This window comes from Amia ocellicauda, unplaced genomic scaffold, assembly GCF_036373705.1.
Source record: "Amia ocellicauda isolate fAmiCal2 unplaced genomic scaffold, fAmiCal2.hap1 HAP1_SCAFFOLD_30, whole genome shotgun sequence".
In the NCBI taxonomy this organism is placed as follows: domain Eukaryota; kingdom Metazoa; phylum Chordata; class Actinopteri; order Amiiformes; family Amiidae; genus Amia; species Amia ocellicauda.
Window position 1 is genome coordinate 1,007,328 of NW_027102865.1, and position 18,817 is coordinate 1,026,144.

The window sequence follows — 18,817 nt, forward strand, 5'->3', positions numbered from 1 at the left end:
AGAGTATTAAGAGCTACAATGAAGTTACCCAGGAGACGTAAAAAGCTTGCAGCACCTGGTATTTCCAGGAGGTCACCCATCCAAGTACTGACCAGGCCTTGCCCCGTTTAGCTTCCAAAATCTGTTGAGATCGGGCGCGTTCAGGACGGTGTGGCCACAAGCCGAGAGGCCTGGCTGCATGATGTCTCTTAAAGGCTGGCAGATATTGACGGAACTTCCAGAAAAAAAAAAAAAAAAAAAAAAAATGGAGGGAAAAATATCAGTGCAGCAAAGGGTGTTGAAAGTAGCCGGGTACGTGTACAATTCTTTAATTATATCTCCTCCAGACAGAAAGAGAGTATTAAGAGCTACAATGAAGTTACCCAGGAGACGTAAAAAGCTTGCAGCACCTGGTATTTCCAGGAGGTCACCCATCCAAGTACTGAACAGGCCCTGCCCCGTTTAGCTTCCGGGATCTGATGAGATCGGTCGCGCTCAGGACGGTGTGGTCGCAAGCAAGAGGCCTGGCTGCATGATGTCTCTTAAAGGCTGGAGGGTATTGACGGAACTTACAGCAAAATAAAAAAGAAAAAAGAAAAATGGAGGGAAAAATATCAGTGCAGCAAAGGATGTTGAAAGTAGCCGGGTACGTGTACAATTCTTCAATTATATCTCCTCCAGACTGAATGAGAGTATTAAGAGCTACAATGAAGTTACCCAGGAGACGTAAAAAGCTTGCAGCACCTGGTATTTCCAGGAGGTCACCCATCCAAGTACTGAACAGGCACTGCCCCGTTTAGCTTCCGGGATCTGATGAGATCGGGCGCGTTCAGGACGGTGTGGCCGCAAGCCAAGAGGCCTGGCTGCATGATGTCTCTTAAAGGCTGGCGGGTATTGACTTAACTTCCAGCAAAAAAAAAAAAAAAAAAAAAATAGAAAAATGGAGGGAAAAATATCAGTGCAGGAAAGGGTGTTGAAAGTAGCCGGGTACATGTACAATTCTTCAATTATATCTCCTCCAGACTGAAAGAGAGTATTAAGAGCTACAATGAAGTTACCCAGGAGACGTAAAAACCTTGCAGCACCTGGTATTTCCAGGAGGTCACCCATCCAAGTACTGAACAGGCCCTGCCCCGTTTAGCTTCCGGGATCTGATGAGATCGGTCGCGCTCAGGACGGTGTGGTCGCAAGCAAGACGCCTGGCTGCATGATGTCTCTTAAAGGCTGGAGGGTATTGACGGAACTTCCAGCAAAATAAAAAAGAAAAAAGAAAAATGGAGGGAAAAATATCAGTGCAGCAAAGGATGTTGAAAGTAGCCGGGTACGTGTACAATTCTTCAATTATATCTCCTCCAGACTGAATGAGAGTATTAAGAGCTACAATGAAGTTACCCAGGAGACGTAAAAAGCTTGCAGCACCTGGTATTTCCAGGAGGTCACCCATCCAAGTACTGACCAGGCCTTGCCCCGTTTAGCTTCCAAAATCTGTTGAGATCGGGCGCGTTCAAGACGGTGTGGCCGCAAACCAAGAGGCCTGGCTGCATGAAGTCTCTTAAAGGCTGGAGGGTATTGACGGAACTTCCAGCAAAAAATAAAAGAAAAAAGAAAAATGGAGGGAAATATATCAGTGCAGCAAAGGGTGTTAAAAGTAGCTGGGTACGTGTACAATTCTTCAATAATATCTCCTCCAGACTGAAAGAGAGTATTAAGAGCTACGATGAAGTTACCCAGGAGACGTAAAAAGCTTGCAGCACCTGGTATTTCCAGGAGGTCAACAATCCAAGTACTGACCAGGCCCTGCCCCGTTTAGCTTCCGAGATCTGACGAGATTGGGGGCGTTTAGGACGGTGTGGCCGCAAGCCAAGAGGCCTGGCTGCATGATGTCTCTTAAAGGCTGGAGGGTATTGACGGAACTTTTAGCAAAAAAAAAAAAAAAAAAAAAAAAAAGAAAAACGGAGGCAAGAATATCAGTGCAGCAAAGGGTGTTGAAAGTTGCCGGGTACGTGTACAATACTTCAATTATATCTCCTCCAGACAGAAAGAGAGTATTAAGAGCTACGATGAAGTTACCCAGGGGACGTAAAAAGCTTGCAGCACCTGCTATTTCCAGGAGGTCACCCATCCAAGTACTGTCTAGGCCCTGCCCCATTTAGCTTCCGAGATCTGATGAGATCGGGCGCGTTCAGGACGGTGTGGCCGCAAGCCAAGAGGCCTGGCTGCATGATGTCTCTTAAAGGCTGGCGGGTATTGACTTAACTTCCAGCAAAAAAAAAAAAAAAAAAAATAGAAAAATGGAGGGAACAATATCAGTGCAGGAAAGGGTGTTGAAAGTAGCCGGGTACATGTACAATTCTTCAATTATATCTCCTCCAGACTGAAAGAGAGTATTAAGAGCAACAATGAAGTTACCCAGGAGACGTAAAAAGCTTGCAGCACCTGGTATTTCCAGGAGGTAACCCATCCAAGTACTGAACAGGCCCTGCCCCGTTTAGCTTCCGGGATCTGATGAGATCGGTCGTGCTCAGGACGGTGTGGTCGCAAGCAAGAGGCCTGGCTGCATGATGTCTCTTAAAGGCTGGAGGGTATTGACGGAACTTCCAGCAAAATAAAAAAGAAAAAAGAAAAATGGAGGGAAAAATATCAGTGCAGCAAAGGATGTTGAAAGTAGCCGGGTACGTGTACAATTCTTCAATTATATCTCCTCCAGACTGAATGAGAGTATTAAGAGCTACAATGAAGTTACCCAGGAGACGTAAAAAGCTTGCAGCACCTGGTATTTCCAGGAGGTCACCCATCCAAGTACTGACCAGGCCTTGCCCCGTTTAGCTTCCAAGATCTGTTGAGATCGGGCGCGTTCAAGACGGTGTGGCCGCAATCCAAGAGGCCTGGCTGCATGATGTATCTTAAAGGCTGGCGGGTATTGACGGAACTTCCAGCAAAAAAAAAAAAAAAAAAAAATAGAAAAATGGAGGGAAAAATATCAGTGCAGCAACGGGTGTTGACAGTAGCTGGGTACGTGTACAATTCTTCAATTATATCTCCTCCAGACAGATAGAGAGTATTAAGAGCTAAGATAAAGTTACCCAGGAGACGTAAAAGCTTGCAGCACCAGGTATTTCCAGGAGGTCTCACATTCAAGTACTGACCAGGTCCTGCCCCGTTTAGCTTCCGAGATCTGACGAGATCGGGCGCGTTCAGGATGGTGTGGCCGCAAACCGAGATGTCTGGCTGCATGATGTCTCTTAAAGGCTTGCGGGTATTGACGGAATTTCCAGCAAAAAAAAAAAAAAAAAAAAAAGAAAAATAGAGGGAAAAATATCAGTGTAGGAAAGGGTGTTGAAAGTAGCCGGGTACGTGTACAATTCTTCAACTATATCTCCTGCAGACTGAAAGAGAGTATTAAGAGCTACGGTGAAGTTACCCAGGAGACGTAAAAAGCTTGCAGCACCTGGTATTTCTAGGAGGTCTCCCATCCAAGTACTGACCAGGCCCTGCCCCATTTAGTTTCCAAGATCTGAAGAGATCGGGCGCGTTAAGGACGGTGTGGCCGCAAGCCAAGAGGCCTGGCTGCATGATGTCTCTTAAAGGTTGGCGGGTATTGACTTAACTTCCAGCAAAAAAAAAAAAAAAAAAAAAATAGAAAAATGGAGGGAAAAATATCAGTGCAGGAAAGGGTGTTGAAAGTAGCCGGGTACATGTACAATTCTTCAATTATATCTCCTCCAGACTGAAAGAGAGTATTAAGAGCTACAATGAAGTTACCCAGGAGACTTAAAAAGCTTGCAGCACCTGGTATTTCCAGGAGGTCAACAATCCAAGTACTGACCAGGCCCTGCCCCGTTTAGCTTCCGAGATCTGACGAGATTGGGGGCGTTTAGGACGGTGTGGCCGCAAGCCAAGAGGCCTGGCTGCATGATGTCTCTTAAAGGCTGGCAGATATTGACGGAACTTCCAGAAAAAAAAAAAAAAAAAATGGAGGGAAAAATATCAGTGCAGCAAAGGGTGTTGAAAGTAGCCGGGTACGTGTACAATTCTTTAATTATATCTCCTCCAGACAGAAAGAGAGTATTAAGAGCTACGATGAAGTTACCCAGGGGACGTAAAAAGCTTGCAGCACCTGGTATTTCCAGGAGGTCACCCATCCAAGTACTGTCTAGGCCCTGCCCCATTTAGCTTCCGAAATCTGATGAGATCGGGCGCGTTCAGGACGGTGTGGCGGCAAGCCAAGAGGCCTGGCTGCATGATGTCTCTTAAAGGCTGGCGGGTATTGACTTAACTTCCAGCAAAAAAAAAAAAAAAAAAATAGAAAAATGGATGGAAAAATATCAGTGCAGGAAAGGGTGTTGAAAGTAGCCGGGTACATGTACAATTCTTTAATTATATCTCCTCCAGACTGAAAGAGAGTATTAAGAGCTACAATGAAGTTACCCAGGAGACGTAAAAAGCTTGCAGCACCTGGTATTTCCAGGAGGTCACCCATCCAAGTACTGAACAGGCCCTGCCCCGTTTAGCTTCCGGGATCTGATGAGATCGGTCGCGCTCAGGACGGTGTGGTCGCAAGCAAGAGGCCTGGCTGCATGATGTCTCTTAAAGGCTGGAGGGTATTGACGGAACTTCCAGCAAAATAAAAAAGAAAAAAGAAAAATGGAGGGAAAAATATCAGTGCAGCAAAGGATGTTGAAAGTAGCCGGGTACGTGTACAATTCTTCAATTATATCTCCTCCAGACTGAATGAGAGTATTAAGAGCTACAATGAAGTTACCCAGGAGACGTAAAAAGCTTGCAGCACCTGGTATTTCCAGGAGGTCACCCATCCAAGTACTGAACAGGCCCTGCCCCGTTTAGCTTCCTGGATCTGATGAGATCGGGCGCGTTCAGGACGGTGTGGCCGCAAGCCAAGAGGCCTGGCTGCATGATGTCTCTTAAAGGCTGGCGGGTATTGACTTAACTTCCAGCAAAAAAAAAAAAAAAAAAAATAGAAAAATGGAGGGAAAAATATCAGTGCAGGAAAGGGTGTTGAAAGTAGCCGGGTACGTGTACAATTCTTCAATTATATCTCCTCCAGACAGATAGAGAGTATTAAGAGCTAAGATAAAGTTACCCAGGAGACGTAAAAGCTTGCAGCACCAGGTATTTCCAGGAGGTCTCACATTCAAGTACTGACCAGGTCCTGCCCCGTTTAGCTTCCGAGATCTGACGAGATCGGGCGCGTTCAGGATGGTGTGGCCGCAAACCGAGATGTCTGGCTGCATGATGTCTCTTAAAGGCTTGCGGGTATTGACGGAATTTCCAGCAAAAAAAAAAAAAAAAAAAAAAGAAAAATAGAGGGAAAAATATCAGTGTAGGAAAGGGTGTTGAAAGTAGCCGGGTACGTGTACAATTCTTCAACTATATCTCCTGCAGACTGAAAGAGAGTATTAAGAGCTACGATGAAGTTACCCAGGAGACGTAAAAGCTTGCAGCACCAGGTATTTCCAGGAGGTCTCACATTCAAGTACTGACCAGGTCCTGCCCCGTTTGGCTTCCGAGATCTGACGAGATCGGGCGCGTTCAGGATGGTGTGGCCGCAAACCGAGATGTCTGGCTGCATGATGTCTCTTAAAGGCTTGCGGGTATTGACGGAATTTCCAGCAAAAAAAAAAAAAAAAAAAAAAAAAATAGAGGGAAAAATATCAGTGTAGGAAAGGGTGTTGAAAGTAGCCGGGTACGTGTACAATTCTTCAACTATATCTCCTGCAGACTGAAAGAGAGTATTAAGAGCTACGATGAAGTTACCCAGGAGACGTAAAAAGCTTGCAGCACCTGGTATTTCTAGGAGGTCTCCCATCCAAGTACTGACCAGGCCCTGCCCCGTTTAGTTTCTGAGATCTGATGAGATCGGGCGCGTTAAGGACAGTGTGGCCGCAAGCCAAGAGGCCTGGCTGCATGATGTCTCTTAAAGGTTGGCGGGTATTGACGGAACTTCCAGCAAAAAAAAAAAAGAAAAAAGAAAAATGGTGGGAAACATATCAGTGCAGCAAAGGGTGTTGAAAGTAGCCGGGTACGTGTACAATTCTTCAATTATATCTCCTCCAGACTGTAAGAGAGTATTAAGAGCTACGATGAAGTTACACAGGATACGTAAAAAACTTGCATCACCTGGTATTTCCAGGAGGTCACCCATCCAAGTACTAACCAGGCCCTGGCCCGTTTAGTTTCCAAGGTCTGACGAGATCGGGCACGTTCAGGACGGTGTGGCCGCAAGCCAAGAGGCCTGGCTGCATGATGTCTCTAAATGGCTGGAGGGTATTGACGGAACTTCCAGCAAAAAAAAATGAAAAAAGAAGAATGGAGGGAAAAATATCAGTGCAGCAAAGGGTGTTGAAAGTAGCCGGGTACGTTTACATTACTTCAATTATATCTCCTTCAGACAGAAAGAGAGTATTAGGAGCTACGATGAAGTTACCCAAGGGACAAAAAAAGCTTGCAGCACCTGGTATTTCCAGGAGGTCACCCATCCAAGTACTGACCAGGCCCTGCCCCGTTTAGCTTCCGAGATCTGACGAGATCGGGTGCGTTCAGGACGGTGTGGCCGCAAGCCAAGAGGTCTGGCTGCATGATGTCTCTTAAAGGCTGGAGGGTATTGACGGAACTTCCAGCAAAAAAAAGAAGAAATAAGAAAAATGGAGTGGAAAATATCACTGCAGCAAATAGTGTTGAAAGTAGCCGGGTACGTGTACAATTCTTCAATTATATCTCCTCCAGACAGAAAGAGAGTATTAAGAGCTACGATGAAGTTACCCAGGAGACGTAAGAAGCTTGCAGCACCTGGTATTTCCAGGAGGTCACCCATCCAATTACTGACCAGGCCCTGCCCAGTTTTTCTTCCGAGATCTGACGAGATCTTTCGTATTCAGGACGGTGTGGCCTCAAGCCAAGAGGCCTGGCTGCATGATGTCTCTTAAAGGCTGGCGGGTATTGACGGAACTTCAAGCAAGAAAAAATAATAAAAAAAAAAGAAAAATGGAGAGAAACAAATCAGTGCAGCAAAGAGTGGTGAAAGTAGCCGGGTACGTGTACAATTCTTCAATTATATCTCCTCCAGACAGAAAGAGAGTATAAAGAGCTACGATGAAGTTTCCCAGGAGACGTAAATATCTTGCAGCACCTGGTATTTCCAGGAGGTCACCCATCGAAGTACTGACCAGGCCCTGCCCCGTTTAGCTTCCGAGATCTGACAAGATCGGGCGCGTTCATGACGGTGTGGCCGAAAGCCAAGAGGCCTGGCTGCATGATGTCTCTAAAAGGCTGGCGGGTATTGACGGAACATCCAAGAAAAAAAAAAAAAAAAAAAATAGAAAAATGGAGGGAAAAATATCAGTGCAGGAAAGGGTGTTGAAAGTAGCCGGGTACGTGTACAATACTTCAATTATATCTCCTCCAGACAGAAAGAGAGTATTAAGAGCTACGATGAAGTTACCCAAGTGACGATAAAAGCTTGCAGCACCTGGTATTTCCAGGAGGTCACCCATCCAAGTACTGACCAGGCCCTGCCCCGTTCAGCTTCCGAGATCTGACAAGATCGGGCGCGTTCATGACGGTGTGGCCGCAAGCCGAGAGGCCTGGCTGCATGATGTCTCTTAAAGGTTGGCGGGTATTGACGGAACTTCCAGCAAAAAAAAAAAAAAAAAGAAAAAAAGAAAAACGGAGGGAAAAAAATCAGTGCCGCAAAGGGTGTTGAAAGTAGCCAGGTACGTGTACAATTCTTCAATTAAATCTCCTCCAGACAGAAAGAGAGTATTAAAAGCTACGACGAAGTTCCCCAGGTGACGAAAAAAGCTTGCAGCGCCTGGAATTTCCAGAAGGTCTCACATTCAAGTAATGACCAGGCCCTGCCCAGTTTAGCTTCCGAGAGCTGACGAGATGGGGCGCGTTCAGGACGGTGTGGCCGCAAGCCAAGAGGCCTTGCTGCATGATGACTCTTAAAGGCTGGCGGATATTGACGGAACTTCCAGAAAAAAGAAAAAAGAAAAAGAAAAATGGAGGGAAAAATATCAGTGCAGCAAAGGGTGTTGAAAGTAGCCGGGTACGTGTACAATTCTTCAATTATATATTCTCCAGACAGAAAGAGAGTATTAAGAGCTACGATGAAGTTCCCCAGGAGACGTAAAAAGCTGGCAGCACCTGGTATTTCCAGAAGATCTCCCATCCAAGTACTGACCAGGTCCTGGCTTGTTTAGTTTCCGAGATCTTCCGAGATCGGGCGCGTTCAGGACTGTGTGTTCGCAAGCCAAGAGGCCTGGCTGCATGATGTCTCTTAATGGCTGGCGGGTATTGACGGAACTTCCAGCAAAAAAAAAAAAAAAAAGAAAAAGAAAAAAAAAATGGAGGGAAAAATATCAGTGCAGCAAGGGGTGTTGAAAGTAGACGGGTACGTGTACAATACTTCAATTATATCTCCTACAGACAGATAGAGAGTATTAAGAGCTACGATGAAGTTACCCAGGAGACGTAAAAAGCTTGCAGCACCAGGTATTTCCTGGAGGTCTCCCATCCAAGTACTGATCAGGCCCTGCCCCGTTTAGCTTCCGAGATCTGACGAGATCGGGCGCGTTCAGGACAATGTGGCCGCAAGCCAAGATGCCTGGCTGCATGATGTCTCTTAAAGGCTGGCGGGTATTGACGGAACTTCCAGCAAAAAAAAATAAAAATAAAAAAAAATTGATGGAAATATATCAGTGCAGCAACGGGTGTTGACAGTAGCTGGGTACGTGTACAATACTTCAATTATATCTCCTCCAGACAGATAGAGAGTATTAAGAGCTACGATAAAGTTACCCAGGAGACGTAAAAGCTTGCAGCACGAGGTATTTCCAGGAGGTCTCACATTCATGTACTGACCAGGTCCTGTACCCGTTTAGCTTCCGAGATCTGACAAGAACGGGCGCGTTCAGGACGGTGTGGCCGCAAGCTGAGATGTCTGGCTGCATGATGTCTCTTAAAGGCTGGCGGGTATTGACGGAATTTCCAGCAAGAAAAAAAAAAAAAAAAAAGAAAAATGGAGGGAGAAATATCAGTGCAGGAAAGGGTGTTGAAAGTAGCCGGGTACGTGTACAATTCTTCAATTATATCTCCTGGAGACAGAAAGAGAGTATTAAGAGCTACGATGAAGTTACCCAGGAGACGTAAAAAGCTTGCAGCACCTGGTATTTCTAGGAGGTCTCCCATCCAAGTACTGACCAGGCCCTGCCCCGTTTAGCTTCCGAGATCTGACGAGATCGGGCGCGTTCAGGATGGTGTGGCCGCAAGCCGAGATGCCTGGCTGCATGATGTCTCTTAAAGGCTGGCGGGTATTGACGGAACTGCCTGCAAAAAAAATAAAGAAAAATAGGGGGAAAAATACCAGTGCAGCAAAGGGTGTTGGAAGTAGCCGGGTACGTGTACAATTCTTCAATTATATCTTCTCCAGACAGAAAGAGAGTATTAAGAGCTACGATGAAGTTCCCCAGGAGACGTAAAAAGCTGGCAGCACCTGGTATTTCCAGGAGGTCTCACATTTAAGTACTGACCAGGTCCTGCCCCGTTTAGCTTCCGAGATCTGACAAGATCGGGCGCGTTCAGGACGGTGTGGCCGCAAGCCGAGATGTCTGGCTGCATGATGTCTCTTAAAGGCTGGCGGGTATTGACTGAACTGCCAGCAAAAAAAAAAAAGAAAAATAGAGGGAAATATACCAGTGCAGCAAAGGGTGTTGAAAGTAGCCGGGTACGTGTACAATTCTTCAATTATATCTCCTGGAGACAGAAAAAGAGTATTAAGAGCTACGATGAAGTTACCCAGGAGACGTAAAAAGCTTGCAGCACCTGGTATTTCTAGGAGGTCTCCCATCCAAGTACTGACCAGGCCCTGTCCCGTTTAGCTTCCGAGATCTGACGAGATCGGGCGCATTCAGGACGGTGTGTCCACAAGCCGAAAGACCTGGCTGCATGATGTCTCTTAAAGGTTGGCGGGTATTGACGGAACTTCCAGCAAAAAAAAAAAGAAAAAGAAAAAAGAAAAATGGATGGAAAAATATCAGTGCAGCAAAGGGTGTTGACAGTAGCTGGATACGTGTACAATACTTCAATTATATCTCCTCCAGACAGAGAGAGAGTATTAAGAGCTACGATAAAGTTACCCAGAAGACGTAAAAGCTTGCAGCACGAGGTATTTCCAGGAGGTCTCACATTCATGTACTGACCAGGTCCTGCCCCGTTTAGCTTCCGAGATCTGACGAGATCGGGCGCGTTCAGGATGGTGTGGCCGCAAGCCAAGAGGCCTGGCTGCATGATGTCTCTTAAAGGCTGGCGGGTATTGACGGAACTGCCAGCAAAAAAAAAAAAGAAAAATAGAGGGAAAAATACCAGTGCAGCAAAGGGTGTTGAAAGTAGCCGGGTACGTGTACAATTCTTCAATTATATCTTCTCCAGACAGAAAGAGAGTATTAAGAGCTACGATGAAGTTCCCCAGGAGACGTAAAAAGCTGGCAGCACCTGGTATTTCCTGGAGGTCTCACTTTTAAGTACTGACCTGGTCCTGCCCCGTTTAGCTTCCGAGATCTGACAAGATCGGGCGCGTTCAGGACGGTGTGGCCGCAAGCCGAGATGTCTGGCTGCATGATGTCTCTTAAAGGCTGGCAGGTATTGACGGAATTTCCAGCAAGAAAAAAAAAAAAAAAAAAGAAAAATGGAGGGAAAAATATCAGTGCTGGAAAGGGTGTTGAAAGTAGCCGGGTACGTGTACAATTCTTCAATTATATCTCCTGGAGACAGAAAGAGAGTATTAAGAGCTACGATGAAGTTACCCAGGAGACGTAAAAAGCTTGCAGCACCTGGTATTTCTAGGAGGTCTCCCATCCAAGTACTGACCAGGCCCTGCCCCGTTCAGCTTCCGAGATCTGACGAGATCGGGCGCGTTCAGGATGGTGTGGCCGCAAGCCAAGATGCCTGGCTGCATGATGTCTCTTAAAGGTTGGCGGGTATTGACGGAACTTCCAGCAAAAAAAATGAATAAAAAAGAAAAAAGAAAAATGGATGGAAAAATATCAGTGCAGCAAAGGGTGTTGACAGTAGCTGGATACGTGTACAATACTTCAATTATATCTCCTCCAGACAGAGAGAGAGTATTAAGAGCTACGATAAAGTTACCCAGGAGACGTAATAGCTTGCAGCACTAGGTATTTCCAGGAGGTCTCACATTCATGTACTGACCAGGTCCTGCCCCGTTTAGCTTCCGAGATCTGACGAGATCGGGCGCGTTCAGGATGGTGTGGCCGCAAGCCAAGATGCCTGGCTGCATGATGTCTCTTAAAGGCTGGCAGGTATTGACGGAACTGCCAGCAAAAAAAAAAAAGAAAAATAGAGGGAAATATACCAGTGCAGCAAAGGGTGTTGAAAGTAGCCGGGTACGTGTACAATTCTTCAATTATATCTCCTGGAGACAGAAAGAGAGTATTAAGAGCTATGATGAAGTTCCCCAGGAGACGTAAAAAGCTGGCAGCACCTGGTATTTCCTGGAGGTCTCACATTTAAGTACTGACCAGGTCCTGCCCCGTTTAGCTTCCGAGATCTGACAAGATCGGGCGCGTTCAGGACGGTGTGGCCGCAAGCCGAGATGTCTGGCTGCATGATGTCTCTTAAAGGCTGGCGGGTATTGACGGAATTTCCAGCAAGAAAAAAAAAAAAAAAAAGAAAAATGGAAGGAAAAATATCAGTGCAGGAAAGGGTGTTGAAAGTAGCCGGGTACGTGTACAATTCTTCAATTATATCTCCTGGAGACAGAAAGAGAGTATTAAGAGCTACGATGAAGTTACCCAGGAGACGTAAAAAGCTTGCAGCACCTGGTATTTCTAGGAGGTCTCCCATCCAAGTACTGACCAGGCCCTGCCCCGTTTAGCTTCCGAGATCTGACGAGATCGGGCGCGTTCAGGATGGTGTGGCCGCAAGCCGAGATGCCTGGCTGCATGATGTCTCTTAAAGGCTGGCGGGTATTGACGGAACTGCCAGCAAAAAAAATAAAGAAAAATAGAGGGAAAAATACCAGTGCAGCAAAGGGTGTTGGAAGTAGCCGGGTACGTGTACAATTCTTCAATTATGTCTTCTCCAGACAGAAAGAGAGTATTAAGAGCTACGATGAAGTTCCCCAGGAGACGTAAAAAGCTGGCAGCACCTGGTATTTCCAGGAGGTCTCACATTTAAGTACTGACCAGGTCCTGCCCCGTTTAGCTTCCGAGATCTGACAAGATCGGGCGCGTTCAGGACGGTGTGGCCGCAAGCCGAGATGTCTGGCTGCATGATGTCTCTTAAAGGCTTGCGGGTATTGACTGAACTGCCAGCAAAAAAAAAAAAGAAAAATAGAGGGAAATATACCAGTGCAGCAAAGGGTGTTGAAAGTAGCCGGGTACGTGTACAATTCTTCAATTATATCTCCTGGAGACAGAAAAAGAGTATTAAGAGCTACGATGAAGTTACCTAGGAGACGTAAAAAGCTTGCAGCACCTGGTATTTCTAGGAGGTCTCCCATCCAAGTACTGACCAGGCCCTGCCCCGTTTAGCTTCCGAGATCTGACGAGATCGGGCGCATTCAGGACGGTGTGTCCACAAGCCGAAAGACCTGGCTGCATGATGTCTCTTAAAGGTTGGCGGGTATTGACGGAACTTCCAGCAAAAAAAAAAAAGAAAAAGAAAAAAGAAAAATGGATGGAAAAATATCAGTGCAGCAAAGGGTGTTGACAGTAGCTGGATACGTGTACAATACTTCAATTATATCTCCTCCAGACAGAGAGAGAGTATTAAGAGCTACGATAAAGTTACCCAGGAGACGTAAAAGCTTGCAGCACCAGGTATTTCCAGGAAGTCTCACAATCATGTACTGACCAGGTCCTGCCCCGTTTAGCTTCCGAGATCTGACGAGATCGGGCGCGTTCAGGATGGTGTGGCCGCAAACCGAGATGCCTGGCTGCATGATGTCTCTTAAAGGCTGGCGGGTATTGACGGAACTGCCAGCAAAAAAAAAAAAGAAAAATAGAGGGAAATATACCAGTGCAGCAAAGGGTGTTGAAAGTAGCCGGGTACGTGTACAATTCTTCAATTATGTCTTCTCCAGACAGAAAGAGAGTATTAAGAGCTACGATGAAGTTCCCCAGGAGACGTAAAATGCTGGCAGCACCTGGTATTTCCAGGAGATCTCCCATCGAAGTACTGACCAGGCCCTGCCCCGTTTAGTTTCCGAGATCTGACGAGATCGGGCGCGTTCAGGACTTTGTGTCCGCAAGCCGAGAGGCCTGGCTGCATGATGTCTCTTAAAGGTTGGTGGGTATTGACGGAACTTCCAGCAAAAAAAAAAAAAGAAAAATGGATGGAAAAATATCAGTGCAGCAAAGGGTGTTGAAAGTAGCCGGGTACATGTACAATTCTTCAATTATATCTCCTGCAGACTGAAAGAGAGTATTAAGAGCTACGATGAAGTTACCCAGGAGACGTAAAAAGCTTGCAGCACCTGGTATTTCTAGGAGGTCTCCCATCAAAGTACTGACCAGGACCTGCCCCGTTTTGCTTCCGAGATCTGACGAGATCGGGCACGTTCAGGACGGTGTGGCCTCAAGCCAAGAGGCCTGGCTGCATGATGTCTCTTAAAGGCTGGAGGGTATTGACGGAACTTCCAGCAAAATAAAAAAGAAAAAAGAAAAATGGAGGGAAAAATATCAGTGCAGCAAAGGGTGTTGAAAGTAGCCGGGTACGTGTAGAATTCTCCAATAATATCTCCTCCAGACTGAAAGAGAGTACTAAGAGCTACGATGAAGTTACCCAGGAGACGAAAAAGCTTGCTGCACCTGATATCTCCAGGAGGTCACCCATCCAAGTACTGACGAGCCCTTGCCCCGTTTAGCTTCCGAGATCTGATGAGATTGGGCGCGTTCAGGACGGTGTGGCCGCAAGCCAAGAGGCCTGGCTGCATGATGTCTCTTAAAGGCTGACGGGTATTGACGGAACTTCCAGCAAAAAAAAAATGGATAAAGAAAAATGGAGGGAAAAATATCAGTGCTGCAATGGGTGTTGAAAGTAGCCGGGTACGTGTACAATACTTCAATTATATCTCCTCCAGACAGAAAGAGAGTATTAGGAGCTACGATGAACTCACCTAAAGGATTATTAGGAACACCATACTAATACTGTGTTTGACCCCCTTTCGCCTTCAGAACTGCTTTAATTCTACGTGGCATTGCTTCAACAAGGTGCTGAAAGCATTCTTTAGAAATGTTGGCCCATATTGATAGGATAGCATCTTGCAGTTGATGGAGATTTGTGGGATGCACATCCAGGGCACGAAGCTCCTGTTCCACCACATCCCAAAGATGCTCTATTGGGTTGAGATCTGGTGACTGTGGGGGCCAGTTTAGTACAGTGAACTCATTGTCATGTTCAAGAAACCAATTTGAAATGATTCGACCTTTGTGACATGGTGCATTATCCTGCTGGAAGTAGCCATCAGAGGATGGGTACATGGTGGTCAAAAAGGAATGGACATGGTCAGAAACAATGCTCAGGTAGGCCGTAGCATTTAAACGATGCCCAATTGGCACTAAGGGGCCTAAAGTGTGCCAAGAAGACATCCCCCACACCATTACACCACCACCACCAGCCTGCACAGTGGTAACAAGACATGATGGATCCATGTTCTCATTCTGTTTACGCCAAATTCTGACTCTACCATCTGAATGTCTCACCTCTTTTTCCTATTTGTAGTGGAGATGAGTGGTACCCGGTGGGGTCTTCTGCTGTTGTAGCCCATCCGCCTCAAGGTTGTACTTGTTGTGGCTTCACAAATGCTTTGCTGCATACCTCGTTTGTAACGAGTGGTTATTTCAGTCAAAGTTGCTCTTCTATCAGCTTGAATCAGTCGGCCCATTCTCCTCTGACCTCTAGCATCAACAAGGCATTTTCGCCCACAGGACTGCCGCATACTGGATGTTTTTCCCTTTTCACACCATTCTTTGTAAACCCTAGAAATGGTTGTGCGTGAAAATCCCAGTAACTGAGCAGATTGTGAAATACTCAGACCGGCCCGTCTGGCACCAACAACCATGCCACGCTCAAAATTGCTTAAATCACCTTTCATTCCCATTCAGACATTCAGTTTGGAGTTCAGGAGATTGTCTTGACCAGGACCACACCCCTAAATGCATTGAAGCAACTGCCATGTGATTGGTTGATTAGATAATTGCATTAATGAGAAATTGTACAGGTGTTCCTAATAATCCTTTAGGTGAGTGTATATGTATGTATGTGTATGTATGTCCAATTGCTTTGACAATACAAATGAAATGAATTGAGAGAGAGAGAGAGAGAGAGAGAGGAATATGAGCTCCTAAAAAACATTTGTTTTTATACATAAGCGGATTTAATTTGTGATTTACAAATGAATATATAGCACTATAAACATACACAGAAGACATGGAATAGAAATTCAGAAGAAAAAGTATTCAAAAAATAATAATTTTAAGAGAAACACAAAAAGAAGAAAGCAGAGAGACAGTTCAGGAAGAAAAGTCAGAAAAGAAAAGCTGAAGACAAGAATTGGAGGTAAGAGACAAATAATTAAACAAAAAAATATGTATTAATAAAATAAATAAGCATTCTCAGTAGTTGACTCAGCCAATGAAAATGCAGAGCTCCGATTTGAATAGAGTGACAGTAGGAGAGAGCCCAACTGCCACTGAGACTGATAGAAATCTATCGAACAGCAGTCTGACTGCAGAGCTGCCTTTTGAAATCCGATACCCTGAAGACATTCGCTCTGCACAGGCTAAGAAGGACTACAAACAAGCTGTGATGAGAGCATCTCCTGAGACCCTCATCCTAGATTACACCGGTAAAGGAGAAAACAGGGTCAAGAACAATCTACTGTTCTACACCGCCTTTCACAAAACCCTGTGCCAGACATACCCCAATAACAACAAGAGGGGCATTAGCAGAGGCAGGCAGATCTCAGTGCTGGTAGAGAAAGACACAGACAGTGTGATGCTCACTTTTAATGTATACCACAACGGGACCATCATGGTGCAGGACAGCGAGAGCAGCCTGGACCAATTAGCTCTCGGCTTCCACACCTCAAAGCAGCAGACTGAGGTAGAGAAACAAGAGCCAGAGCCGGCCACCCTGCAGTCTGCCCCCAGCCACACGGAGCCAGACAGTGCCCCATCTCCCACAGACTGCCCCCCTGTCTCCCCAAAACTCTCCAGCAACATTAAAACACTAAAGGAATGCCTATCAGTGCTGGAGCTGGAGTTTGCGGAGTTCAGGGAGCAGACCTTGAGCACCCTGGCCCAGACCTCCTTGTGCGATCAGCTCCGGGATGAGATGCACAGACTAAAGATGCAGCACAAGGCTGAGATCCATGAGCTGAGAGCAGCAGTGAGAGGCCTGGCGGAGCAGAGCCAAACCCTGAGGACGGAGCTGCGCAGAGCGAGGGAGGAGCTGACCAGGACACCCCAGCACAGCTAGCTAAGGAGCCTGCAGAGCCAGCTGGAGGAGCTAAGAGAGGAGCTACACATCACTGGAGCACAGAGACTGCACTGCACTGACCCCACAACACCTCCAACCCCTGACGCACCCACTGATCCACCCACACTACCCACCACTCCTGACACACCCACTATCACCAGACCTGCCACTAATACACAACCCCCTGAAACGCCACTCCCCCAAAACACACCCGCTGCCCCCACCACTCCCGACGCAAACCCGGAGTGGCAGGTCAACGCAGAGGTGGTCATTCTGAGCGAATCCAATGGGAAGTTCCTGGTTGAGAGGCGCCTCTTCCCTGGGCGAAAAGTGAAAAAGCTTTGGTGCTCCACAGCACAGAGAGCCCTGGAGCTGCTCTCCAAGAGGAGGCTTTGCCAAGTCAAACACATCCTCATCCACACCGGCACTAACGACCTGAGTGCCCGCAGGGGCGATGTGGCCTCAGCCCTGAGACAGGTAGCAACGAAAGCCACAGAGGAATTCCCAACTGCCAAAATTTCCATCTCCACACTGCTGCCCCGCACAGACGTGCCCCTGCACATCATCCAGGCCATCAACGCAGAAGTGTCCCGAAGATGTGCCCTCCTCCCCAACGTCCACCTGGCACACCACTGAGACATCCAGCCACATCACCTGTATGACCACGTCCACCTCAACAAGACGGGTGTGAGGATCATCTCAAAGGTCCTCAAGGACACAACCCTGGGCCGAAACCCCACACACCCCCACCTCGAGACCAGGAGCAAACCCCCCAGCCCCCGGCCACATCCCCAGCCACCGGCTCCACCCCAGCCCCAGCCCCTGAGACCCCGCGGCCCCATTCCCCACCCCCCCATCCCCAGAGGGCCCGTCCAGCACAGCAGAGCGGACAGCCGGGGACCAGCACAGCCACACAGCCACGCAGCAGCGGCTTCCAGAGCCTGGAGGCCCGATGCTGCCCAGCTGGCCCAGATAAGGCAACTCCTCAGTGTCATCTGTACCACACTGCTGAGTTAACTGAGCCTCAACACACATATATATGGTTGTGGAGATGGAGAGTAAGAAAAAATGTGATTTAATTATTCTGATATTTTGATGCAAAGATAAAATCTTTGAGTGATTATTATGTATATCCATATATAATTATTAATAGTAATATAATATCAGTTGTAGACCACAAATTAAACTTTCTTATGTAGAAGAGACAAGTATAATAAAATATATTAACATGTCCTTTAAAATAAGCAGTTGGAATATGCAGGGTTTACGCTCCTCAACTTTTGGAATGAAGAGCACAGGCCCTGAACTGATCAACACTGTAAATAGTTCAGATGTTTTCATTCTTGTAGAGACTTGGTGCTGTGCAGATATGTCTATACACTGGATGGATACAATGGATACAGGGAGCTGATTGTGCCCTCCTATAAAAAACCCAAAGTCAGGTGTGGCAGGGCCTCGTGGGGGATTATCGTGTGGTACAGGGAGGAGCTCCGAGCAGCCCTATGCCCAGTACAGAGAGGAGACACACACCTGTGGATGAAAATCAGAAAAGACACCCTACAAAATAACACAGATATATACCTATGTGCAATTTATATGCCACCCGCAGACTCCCCCTACTATAATGAGGAAGGCTTTCATGAGCTTCAAAACGAAATCTGCCACTTCCAGACCCTGGGCTCTGTACTGCTGTGTGGCGATCTCAATGCCAGGACTGGCAGAGAGATGGACTACATCAATACAGAGGGGAACACACACCTGTTCGGAGACTCCCCGCTGTGCCACACACACACCTCCACACTGACACAGCCACGACAGCGTGGTAAACAAGAGCAGGAAGCAGGTAGTGCGCCTATGTAAAAGCCTGGGTCTATATATCATCAATGGCAGGACCAGGGGGTACTCTCTGGGGAGATTCACATACTGCTCGGCTCTGGGCAGCAGTGTGGTGGACTACGCCATAACTGACCTGGACCCACAAGCCAACAATGCGTTTATAGTCAGACAACAATCTCCACTATCAGACCACAGCCAAATAACACTTTACCTAAAAAGATCAGCGCAGCCACAAGTCAGAGCCAAACTTCCCACAAAACTGGTCTCCCTGCCACCCAGTTAGAGATGGTCAGAGCCCAGCACAGAGAACTACACAAGAGCCCTGAATAGTGATGAGATTGAAAACATGTTAGACAGATATCATTCCTCACACTATCAAATAAACCAAAACGGAATAAACTCAGCCACCAAAACACTGAATGAAATATTTGAGAGACTGGCTTTAAAATCAAACATTAAAACAATTAAAAACCAAAATATGAAA

The 18,817-nt window shown here is 46.6% G+C and overlaps 7 non-coding genes and 33 pseudogenes across 7 annotated transcripts; all 40 read right to left on the reverse strand.

The window, feature by feature from the left end:
* Positions 1-43: 43 nt before the first annotated feature.
* On the reverse strand, positions 44-162 carry LOC136729697 (uncharacterized; annotated as a pseudogene).
* Positions 163-377: 215 nt separating this feature from the next.
* Positions 378-496, reverse strand: LOC136729735 (uncharacterized; annotated as a pseudogene).
* Positions 497-711: 215 nt separating this feature from the next.
* Positions 712-830, reverse strand: LOC136729531 (uncharacterized; annotated as a pseudogene).
* A 222-nt stretch (positions 831-1,052) lies between these two features.
* LOC136728953 (uncharacterized) lies at positions 1,053-1,171 on the reverse strand (annotated as a pseudogene).
* A 215-nt stretch (positions 1,172-1,386) lies between these two features.
* LOC136728811 (uncharacterized) lies at positions 1,387-1,505 on the reverse strand (annotated as a pseudogene).
* A 216-nt stretch (positions 1,506-1,721) lies between these two features.
* On the reverse strand, positions 1,722-1,840 carry LOC136728919 (uncharacterized; annotated as a pseudogene).
* Positions 1,841-2,064: 224 nt separating this feature from the next.
* On the reverse strand, positions 2,065-2,183 carry LOC136729427 (5S ribosomal RNA). Its single transcript, XR_010809024.1, has one exon. It is a non-coding gene; the product is annotated as a 5S ribosomal RNA (ribosomal RNA).
* A 220-nt stretch (positions 2,184-2,403) lies between these two features.
* On the reverse strand, positions 2,404-2,522 carry LOC136728913 (uncharacterized; annotated as a pseudogene).
* A 215-nt stretch (positions 2,523-2,737) lies between these two features.
* Positions 2,738-2,856, reverse strand: LOC136729691 (uncharacterized; annotated as a pseudogene).
* Positions 2,857-3,076: 220 nt separating this feature from the next.
* Positions 3,077-3,195, reverse strand: LOC136729542 (uncharacterized; annotated as a pseudogene).
* A 220-nt stretch (positions 3,196-3,415) lies between these two features.
* LOC136729752 (uncharacterized) lies at positions 3,416-3,534 on the reverse strand (annotated as a pseudogene).
* Positions 3,535-3,756: 222 nt separating this feature from the next.
* Positions 3,757-3,875, reverse strand: LOC136728920 (uncharacterized; annotated as a pseudogene).
* A 209-nt stretch (positions 3,876-4,084) lies between these two features.
* Positions 4,085-4,203, reverse strand: LOC136729649 (uncharacterized; annotated as a pseudogene).
* Positions 4,204-4,422: 219 nt separating this feature from the next.
* LOC136729737 (uncharacterized) lies at positions 4,423-4,541 on the reverse strand (annotated as a pseudogene).
* Positions 4,542-4,756: 215 nt separating this feature from the next.
* Positions 4,757-4,875, reverse strand: LOC136729558 (uncharacterized; annotated as a pseudogene).
* A 219-nt stretch (positions 4,876-5,094) lies between these two features.
* On the reverse strand, positions 5,095-5,213 carry LOC136729543 (uncharacterized; annotated as a pseudogene).
* A 219-nt stretch (positions 5,214-5,432) lies between these two features.
* On the reverse strand, positions 5,433-5,551 carry LOC136729674 (uncharacterized; annotated as a pseudogene).
* A 218-nt stretch (positions 5,552-5,769) lies between these two features.
* LOC136729719 (uncharacterized) lies at positions 5,770-5,888 on the reverse strand (annotated as a pseudogene).
* A 217-nt stretch (positions 5,889-6,105) lies between these two features.
* Positions 6,106-6,224, reverse strand: LOC136729572 (uncharacterized; annotated as a pseudogene).
* Positions 6,225-6,439: 215 nt separating this feature from the next.
* Positions 6,440-6,558, reverse strand: LOC136729352 (5S ribosomal RNA). The gene has a single exon (XR_010808957.1). It is a non-coding gene; the product is annotated as a 5S ribosomal RNA (ribosomal RNA).
* Positions 6,559-6,774: 216 nt separating this feature from the next.
* Positions 6,775-6,893, reverse strand: LOC136729122 (uncharacterized; annotated as a pseudogene).
* A 221-nt stretch (positions 6,894-7,114) lies between these two features.
* Positions 7,115-7,233, reverse strand: LOC136728870 (uncharacterized; annotated as a pseudogene).
* A 220-nt stretch (positions 7,234-7,453) lies between these two features.
* LOC136729556 (uncharacterized) lies at positions 7,454-7,572 on the reverse strand (annotated as a pseudogene).
* Positions 7,573-7,795: 223 nt separating this feature from the next.
* Positions 7,796-7,914, reverse strand: LOC136729202 (uncharacterized; annotated as a pseudogene).
* Positions 7,915-8,475: 561 nt separating this feature from the next.
* LOC136729439 (uncharacterized) lies at positions 8,476-8,594 on the reverse strand (annotated as a pseudogene).
* A 555-nt stretch (positions 8,595-9,149) lies between these two features.
* Positions 9,150-9,268, reverse strand: LOC136729608 (5S ribosomal RNA). Its single transcript, XR_010809044.1, has one exon. It is a non-coding gene; the product is annotated as a 5S ribosomal RNA (ribosomal RNA).
* A 210-nt stretch (positions 9,269-9,478) lies between these two features.
* On the reverse strand, positions 9,479-9,597 carry LOC136728911 (uncharacterized; annotated as a pseudogene).
* A 210-nt stretch (positions 9,598-9,807) lies between these two features.
* LOC136729346 (5S ribosomal RNA) lies at positions 9,808-9,926 on the reverse strand. The gene has a single exon (XR_010808952.1). It is a non-coding gene; the product is annotated as a 5S ribosomal RNA (ribosomal RNA).
* A 221-nt stretch (positions 9,927-10,147) lies between these two features.
* Positions 10,148-10,266, reverse strand: LOC136728946 (uncharacterized; annotated as a pseudogene).
* A 210-nt stretch (positions 10,267-10,476) lies between these two features.
* On the reverse strand, positions 10,477-10,595 carry LOC136729070 (uncharacterized; annotated as a pseudogene).
* Positions 10,596-10,814: 219 nt separating this feature from the next.
* On the reverse strand, positions 10,815-10,933 carry LOC136729377 (5S ribosomal RNA). Its single transcript, XR_010808980.1, has one exon. It is a non-coding gene; the product is annotated as a 5S ribosomal RNA (ribosomal RNA).
* Positions 10,934-11,156: 223 nt separating this feature from the next.
* LOC136728889 (uncharacterized) lies at positions 11,157-11,275 on the reverse strand (annotated as a pseudogene).
* Positions 11,276-11,485: 210 nt separating this feature from the next.
* LOC136728988 (uncharacterized) lies at positions 11,486-11,604 on the reverse strand (annotated as a pseudogene).
* A 218-nt stretch (positions 11,605-11,822) lies between these two features.
* On the reverse strand, positions 11,823-11,941 carry LOC136729620 (5S ribosomal RNA). Its single transcript, XR_010809045.1, has one exon. It is a non-coding gene; the product is annotated as a 5S ribosomal RNA (ribosomal RNA).
* A 210-nt stretch (positions 11,942-12,151) lies between these two features.
* Positions 12,152-12,270, reverse strand: LOC136728912 (uncharacterized; annotated as a pseudogene).
* A 210-nt stretch (positions 12,271-12,480) lies between these two features.
* Positions 12,481-12,599, reverse strand: LOC136729409 (5S ribosomal RNA). Its single transcript, XR_010809008.1, has one exon. It is a non-coding gene; the product is annotated as a 5S ribosomal RNA (ribosomal RNA).
* Positions 12,600-12,821: 222 nt separating this feature from the next.
* LOC136728964 (uncharacterized) lies at positions 12,822-12,940 on the reverse strand (annotated as a pseudogene).
* A 210-nt stretch (positions 12,941-13,150) lies between these two features.
* On the reverse strand, positions 13,151-13,269 carry LOC136729182 (uncharacterized; annotated as a pseudogene).
* Positions 13,270-13,480: 211 nt separating this feature from the next.
* On the reverse strand, positions 13,481-13,599 carry LOC136728845 (uncharacterized; annotated as a pseudogene).
* A 215-nt stretch (positions 13,600-13,814) lies between these two features.
* LOC136729148 (uncharacterized) lies at positions 13,815-13,933 on the reverse strand (annotated as a pseudogene).
* Between the last annotated feature and the right edge of the window lie 4,884 nt (positions 13,934-18,817).